At 52.0% G+C, this 8,096-nt stretch overlaps 1 protein-coding gene across 2 annotated transcripts in view; it reads right to left on the bottom strand.

Moving 5' to 3' along the window:
• Positions 1-2,022, bottom strand: part of Chrm1 (cholinergic receptor muscarinic 1) — a 16,809-nt gene extending 14,787 nt beyond the window's left edge. The window contains exons 1-2 of one of the 2 annotated variants that reach the window (XM_029532233.1): positions 1,568-2,022; positions 1,028-1,119 (exon numbers count right to left, since the gene is read on the bottom strand). The gene's annotated coding sequence lies outside the window, so the exon portion shown is untranslated. The remainder of the gene's footprint in view (positions 1-1,027; positions 1,120-1,567) is intronic. The other variant, XM_021212701.2, reaches the window with a different exon arrangement.
• Between the last annotated feature and the right edge of the window lie 6,074 nt (positions 2,023-8,096).

Below are 8,096 nucleotides of genomic sequence, written 5' to 3'. Positions count from 1 at the left end.
TCTTCTTCTTCCTCTCTCTCTCTCTCTCTCTCTCTCCCTCCCTCCCTCCCTCCCTCCCCCATTCTTCTAGGCATCACCATGGCATCAGAGCCGAGCAGAAACTCAGCTCAGTTCACCCACCTCTTCTCTGCCTGCCTGCTTGGGAGCCCAAGATCCTGGCTCACAAAGCTTGCTACACCCTTCCCTTTCCCACCATATCCTATCCTCCTGTTCATGGAGGCGGTGGCGGCACAGTATTATGCTGAGGGTGAGGAGAACGGGGTTCAATTACCAACGGGGCTGCTATGTCTCCCTAACGGGGCCATGGGTAAGTTCATTTTGCCTTTTTAGCCCCACTTTCTCTGACCGTACATTGGGACAGCTCTGCCTAGACCTTTCTGGACACTTAGAACTTCCTATTGCTCTTCAAGATCCACCAAAGCTACCAGTCCAGCACGGAAGTCAGAACGATACTTTGTAGCCCTGTCCCACCATCTCCTCTTAAGTATCCCAACAGCTATCATGGTTTGCCTTGTAGCTGAGATTAGAGGGTAGAAAGCTTTTCTTGGGCAGCTCATGGAGTAGCTGGTTACTCTGAGACAGGAGACTGGCTACTGGAGACTGCTAGCCAGTGAGGCAGGGGTCACTGAGCCAATGGGATGAGCTGCAGATAGATAGGCACTGTAAGAAGAACTGAACCTCTCTCCACTGGCACTAAGAACCCCTAAGGTGAACAGATTTTCATGAGCCAACTGCCCCTTCTCCAGACACCTGTCTTAGAGGTGGCAACTCCACGAATCAGAGCCTCTGGCTTTAACTCATCCTTACTGGAGTCAGGGAACACATGTGTGCATCAGCACCATTGTATTGCCCGCAACCTGCCTTCAGCAAGCCAAAGATACTAAAAACACAGGGAGGGCCCTCTGGGTCCCCGTGCATGCCAGGACCACATTGTCTGGGTGGTGTGGCTATCCATGTGCTTATCTGTCTCCAAAGAGCACTAGGGCTTTTAGCCTGGTCTCCTGCTGGCTTCTGGCCCAACACCCACCTTGGCATCCAGTTTGTCCATCTGGCCAGTAGCCTCATTCAATCCATCTTGGGGGGCTGAAGGTGGATAGGGGAGGTAGGATTCAGGGTTTCCTGAAGGAGGAGAGAAGGAGGCTCTGGGACTAGTGTCCCCAAAAGTATGTACATGGGGTCACTCTTCAACTAGGTGCTGGTAGCCAGGGCTGCCTCCTGCCCTTCCCCTTCTGCCTTTAGCGTGCTCGGGGATCTGCTAGCCACATGACCATCTAGTCTCTTCTAAAGTCTAGGTTGAGTTTCCTAAGGTCTTTACCTCTTCTGCCAACTAAAGCGCAGAAAAACATCAGATGAATCCACTGAGAAGCAGCAGACAGGGTGTTTGTAGCAGCCAATGCCCACTGATAGAGAGCCCTCTTGGCCTCTAGACCCCTCCCTGGCCACCTCCCCTTTCAAGAATCCACCCCCATTCCTGTCTCATCCTTGTCCCTGCCCTGTCTCAGAGGACCCTGATGCTTCTGCACCCAGCTCAACACAGCCCCTCCCAAGCCCTCCCAAATGTACTCACCATGGGACCGGAGAGGGGTCTGTAGGGTCCTCAGCTTCAGTGCTTCTCCGGGGGCCTGCAGTGTCTCCTGGGACCCAAACACCTGGCTCCCGGGGGGAGCTGCGCCCTGTGCTGGCAGCCGGAGAGGCACAGCCAGTGATTGGCATGTCCCACCCCCTGGCACGCCAGCCTTGGGGGGGAGGGAGGAAGGGAAAGAGAGGGAGGGAAGAAAGGGAGGAAAGAAAGGGAGGGGGAGCAGGAGGGAAGCCTCAGGCAGCATCTGGGGTTGGACTAAGTCCTGGAGTGTGCCCCCCTCGTCCACAAGGGCACCCACTTTGAGCCTCGAGAGGGAGGAGACAGGACATGAGGAAAGAGAGCCCAGGAAAGCTAAAAGTCCAAGAGGAGAGAGAAGGCGGATACAGGGAGACAAACACCCACACCCACTGCACACAGACTGGCGGCACACACACACACACACACACACCCTCTCACAAAGGCACACTCTGTTTCCCGGGCACCTTCCCCCACCCAACCGGAAAGCCCCCAACTCCTGTGCACCATGTCCCAACACACATGCCCCGACACACATGCCCCATTATTCACATGCCTGCTTCCTTTGCATACCCTCCCCCCCATGAACATGCCCACGCGCCCACCCACCCACCCACCCAGCCACACACCCTGCTCTTCCTCCCTGCTGTGAGGGAGCTATATTCCTTCTGTTTGAAAATGACACATTGGGCCTCACGTGAGAGGTTCCAACTTGGAACAGACCCAGAGGGCTGGCTCACCCACCCTGGGACTGAGTGACAAGCCCACATGCTGGGCAGTGCACTCTGGTGTGAGGGTATATGCGTGTCTGGTTTGTGGGGCACTGGAGAAACTGTGTTTGTTCCATATGCTGTTCAGGGTCCGGCATGTGTGATATGACATGTGTGCTCATGTCATTATGCAGCCTACGTAAATCCAGGTGTGACCCTGCCAATCTGGAGCCAGAACGCATGTGGGAGCGTGTGTCTGTGCTCAGTGTATGTCTGAGTGTTGCCCAACTGTGGAATTGGCTAATTTTGACAAGTGAGGTAGCATCTACCTCCCTGACTGCTCCACCCCCAGCTTCCCCTTGTTAGATAGACATACAGACAGGCAGGCAGGCAGGCAGGCAGACAGACAGCTCTCCTCCCAGCTTGTCAAACTCTGTCTCCCCTGACTCCCACTCTAGGTTCACAGGTGTGTACCTGGGGAGTATGAGCCACTCCTCTGAGCCTATGGTTTGACCCTCATCCCTCCCCCAGGCTGGTTTGGATTTCTGTGTAGAGTTTCCTGGGGGACAGAGACACCTCCTGGGGGCTTTGTCATAGGTACCTGGGTCCAGCAACTGCTCCAATAGAGACTTCCTGGAGAGTTGACCACCGAGGAGAATTGGAAACACTAAAAGCTCCTGTGTGTTTTGCCCCATGGGCTGTGATGAAGCCCTGGGTGGGAGGTGGGAAGGACTGAAATCAAGATTGCCTTTATGTAGGAGAGAAAGGAGAACGCTGAAGGTAGGTTCCAGGTGAGCCACCGTTTGGACTCAGGTCCTGGGCTCTAAGCTCAAGGTTTTGGAGTCCGGGGCACCCATTCTTCTTCTCTCTTCATTTTCTTACCAATGTTGAGCCTGGAGCTCAGTTGCCAAAGGAACCAGAAAAGGAAGAAATTGACGATGACACTGGGGCTTGGGCCAACAGATACAGGACACAGGTGGCAGGTACGTGTGGGGGCATCAATACTCTTGAGGCTGCCAAGGAGTACCCAGTATGCTGTCTCTCTGTGTTTGGTCATATACTACAGTTTTGGGTGTGTGTGTGTGTGTGTGTGTGTGTGGGTGCAGGGGATCTGAACAGCTCCTCCTCTCACCCTCGGGGGCATTAGACCCTAGGGTTAGGTCAGAAAACAAGCAGTCCCTGTGGCAGGCTGCCCCCTACTGGGCCATCCTTAGGTTGCGGGTTGCTTGCTGCGAGAGCTGTGGGGGTGCGTGTACTTGTGCGTGTACACGTGGTTTAGAGTGGGGGAGTTAGGCCTCCACATCCATTTCCGAGTCTGAATCAAGCTTCCTCTTTGCCCCCTTCCCCCAATCTTCTTGCTCTCCCTTTTCTCCCACCGCCTCTGCACATGTCCCTTTTGAAATAAAAACACTTATTTTGTGGGCGGGAGGGGAGGGTGTCCAGCTTTCCTCTGCCTCCTCCTGAGTGTCCCCATCTTTGGTCCATGCAGCGTTCTGGAGTCTGTGTAGCTTCAGAAGAAGGGGTCTATAGCCCCGTACCTCCTGTTGAACCACGCCTTTTGCATTCCCGCCTAGCTTGGCTAGGTGTCCTCATACCAGTTGGGGAAACTGAGGCATGAGGGAAGAAGGGAGGCAGCGCGGGGAGAAGAGCTCCCGCCCGGCTCGCTCGCCACCCCCGCACTCGCGCCGGATTTAGCCGCAGGGAGGCTGGGAACATTGTCTTTATTTTAAGCCGCCGAGTGCGGCACGAACGCGGCTGCTCCCGACAAAGGGCTTCGCTAAGCGGCTGCAGGCGGCGCACGTGGGGGTCCGGCCCGGCCCCCACGTGACCCCCTCTCCTGCTGCCCCGACCCTCCAGCTTTTTCCCCCCTTGTTCAGGTGGGGGCGGGGCTTACACAGGACTCGGGGTCTGCGCTCCTGCTGGTTGCTATTTTTGATCAGCGTTGGATGACTCGGCCCAATCTTAAATGCTTCTAAGTAGGGGAAAAAAAAAAAAAAAAAAAGAGCGAAGTTGTCCTGGGTTCGAATCCAAGTTTAGGTTGGTTCATTCGAACTGCCTGGCAAGTTAGAGCTTGTCTTTAGGTCCGTTTAATCAGTGACGTGGGCGTAGAAGTGCCTCCTCCCTTGGTGGGACAGTTACATCAACTGGCACCTTCAGCATCTGAAAGAGAAAGCCATTATTGTTACTTATAATAGGTACTGAGTGCTTGCTTCCGCTGGGCTTTCCTAAACGCTTTACTTTAATTAACCTGTCGCTCCCTATACCATGTGGTAGGCCTTTTCTTATTCCCATTTTACACATTGAATAGATTCACAAAACAAACAAACAAACAAAAAAACGTGCCTCGGGCTTTGGGGAGGGTTCAGTGTGCCTGAACAATCCTGGGCTTGGGAACCCTAGCAGGGTTGGCCGCTCGCAGGCTGCAGGTTGCGGGAAGGAAGGGTTAGTATTTTCTTTACAGAGTCAAAATTCTATTGATCGTGTGTGGTATGGGCTCATGTGTGTGCAACACTCATGCCATCGCGCTCAGGTGGAGGTCAGAGGATAACTGGCAGGAGCTGGTTCTCTCCTTCCACCGTGTACTTCCGGGGGATTCAGTTCAGATGTGTCAGGTTGGGTGGGGGTAAGCACCTCCCGTCGTTGACCTCCATGGGGTGGGGAGTGTTCATGTAGAGTGCTGCACACATTTTTACTTATATCCTTATCCTCGGTTTCAGTCCAGGAAAGGATTTAAAACCTCGCTAAACCTTCAGGATGCTGCTTCCTTCACACTAAAGGATGGAGGCCTTGGGAAGGGAGGCCAGTTCTTCCAGTTTTACCTGGCCTGGTCCTGAGGGCTCTTGAGGAGGGAAGGCGGCAGGCCAGAGATGTCACCACTTCTGAGGGCAGACAGACTACCTACCTGGCAGTGTGTCTCTTCACTTCTTCCTTTGCCCAAAGTCTTTAGTTTTAACCCCCCCCCCCCAGACCTTCCCCTACACTCCAACAGACTGCTTTCTAGATTGTTGTTTTTTTCTGAGACAGGGTTTCTCTGTGTAGCCCTGGCTGTCCTGGAACTCACCCTGTAGACCAGGCTGGCCTCGAACTCAGAAATCTGCCTGCCTCTGCCTCCCGAGTGCTGGGATTAATGCTTTCTAGAATTGAAGGGAAAGGCTACAATCCAGGTTGGGGCTGCAGACCTGCTAGGCCAGGGTAAACTCAGCCACAACAAAATTATGGGTCCAGAAATTGAGATTTTACAGTCTGGTTCTTAAGATGATCAAATATAGACAGTCTACTCAACTAATTTTCCACCTTTCCAGCCAGTTGAGTCTGGTTCCTTTCAGCAGGCATGACTTGGAAGCGGTCTCTATCTATCCCATGCCTCACAGCCCGGAACGTTCAGGAACCTGGGTCCAGCAGAGCATGCGGGGTCTGGCCCAGGATTTGTGCACTGAGAACTGAGCCTCAGAATTGTGTTCTTTCTTACAAGATGGCTCTAAATCACCCCTATTGCTGCCTATGAGGCCAGGACTCAGAGCTCAGGAACCACTTGTGGCTGCCTAGGAGCTGAATGCATCTGAGAAGCCTCATCCAGACCCAGGCAAGAGGCAGTGAACCTTCTGCTCAACTCTGACATCGGTTCGGAAATTGATGAATCTTCACTTGGCTACATGATCAAAAAGCAAGTTGGGGCTGGGCGGTGGTGGCGGCACGCCTTTAATCCCAGCACTTGGGAGGCAGAGACAGGTGGATTTCTGAGTTCAAGGCCAGCCTGGTCTACAGAGTGAGTTCCAGGACAGCCAGGGTTCCACAGAGAAACCCTGTCTCAAACAAAACAAAACAAAACAAAACAAAAAAGCAAGTTGGCGGAAGGAAAGGTTTATTTGGTTTACACTTCCAGAGTTCACCAACCTATTTCTTTTTTTCCCTCTCCGGTAGGAAAACAGTAATACTGCGCTTGGTGGAGGTGCGTCAGGAATGGTATCCCACTTCCACCCAGAAGGCCAGAGGAGCTGGCTTCTTGTCTGTTATGTGCCGTCTGAGGTTCCAGCACACTAGAGCCAGGGCACCTGTGTGCAGGTCAGAGAACAACTTGTGGGGGCCAGAGGTGGAACTCAGGCTAGAGGCTTGTGGCTTGCTGCAGTGCCTTTCCCCGTAGAGTCCTTCTCTAGCTCCCCATTCATAAACTTCGGGGCATTTTTCTCAGTCTTCACATCAGCCCCACGATGCAGGGCAATTTGGTTCCTATTCTGCTGATAGGAAACAGACCTGAGAGGTTAGATTAATTCACTCCGCTGTCTTTACCCCTTCACAGTTTGTGGTTTTGTTCCCAGCTTGGACTCCCTCGTCACAGTTTGTAAGAAGAAAGGGCATTCCGGGGAAACCCTAAGCCAAAGTCCCACCTGTCTGTCAGTGTACAGTAATAATAAACAGTGGCAACAACAACAACAACTATTATTGTTGTTTTGAGACAAGATCTCATGTAGTTCAGGCTGGTATCAAACTTGCTTTGTAGCTGAGGATGACCTTGAACTTCTTATCCTTTGGCCTGCAGAGATTATAAGAGTATAATCTACATTGGTTTATGTGGTACTTGGGGTAGAACCCAGGCCCCTCGAATATTAGGAAGTCCTAAGCTCTGCAGCCTCAATCTGCAGTCCTACTATTTGATGGACACTTGAGTGCATCAAGCATATGCTGGCCTGGTTTAGAGTGTTTTACATATTTGTAACTAATAAAAATTATTATTATTATTTTTTTTTTTTTTTGAAAAAACAGGGCCTCACTATGTAGTCCTGACTTGGAACTTAGAGAGAGCTACTGGCCACACCTCTGGACTGCTGGGGTCAAAGGTCTACATTATTACATCTGGCTCATTTAATTTTTTAAAGTTTATCTTATATGTATGAATATTTTGCCTGTATATATGTCTGTGCACCAAATGCATGCATTCCTAGGAAGGCCAGAAGAGGGTGTTGGATCCCCTGGGACTGGAGTTATAGATGGTTGTGGATGGATCATCAAGTGGTTCTGAGAACTGAACCCTGGTAGGTGCAGAACCAGGCCACTTGACTCCTAATTATTGCTTTTGCCTTTATAAAGAAGATTCCCAGATGTCAATGTGTCCACATCATCTGGACCCTGCTCCCCTTTTTTTCATTCTCTCTATTTGTGTCTGTGGGCAGTCAGCCCATGGAAAACAATGAAAAGGAGACGGCTGACCCCATAACGTTGTACTCTGAGTGCAGACATTTTTTTTAGCCCTGAACCTGTAAGATCAAGCCTACAAGATCCGGGTCTTTTGAAGGCCCCTTCTCACTGCCCCTGGGGCTTCCTGTCAGCTTCAGGACTGATGGAGGCCTGACCAGGGTGGGGAGTAATGAGAGGACCTCAGGCCGCCTGTACACTCGGTGATTAACTCTGTGGAATTGAGTTAGGGCTGAAGCTCCCGGGCTGAAGCAGGGAAGGAGGAGGGGCAGGAATGGCAGCTCCTTGGTCCTGGTACAGGTTTGTAAGGGCCAGGGCTTAGCAGCAGCAGAGGAAGTTTGTTGGACCTCCAGGGTATGGTGGCAACCTTCCTTGCTTTTTTCTATCCCCTTTCCACAAAGGCTGAGCATGTCTCAGCTCTAGGGCTTGATCAAGAAAGAAAGGAAGTCATTTCAAATCCAGGGAGACCACTGAACAGGACAAAGCAGCGGGGCAGGGAGAGATGTAGGTAGGTGCTGTGTCTGTCTGGGTTTTAAATTATACAAGACCAATCTGTTTTGGTCCCAAAGCCTCCTCACTTCTTGGGTGACTTTGTGTTT

The sequence above is a fragment of the Mus pahari genome, chromosome 1 (assembly GCF_900095145.1).
Source record: "Mus pahari chromosome 1, PAHARI_EIJ_v1.1, whole genome shotgun sequence".
Classification (NCBI taxonomy): Eukaryota; Metazoa; Chordata; class Mammalia; order Rodentia; family Muridae; genus Mus; species Mus pahari.
This window is presented reverse-complemented; position numbering and strand designations above follow the sequence as displayed.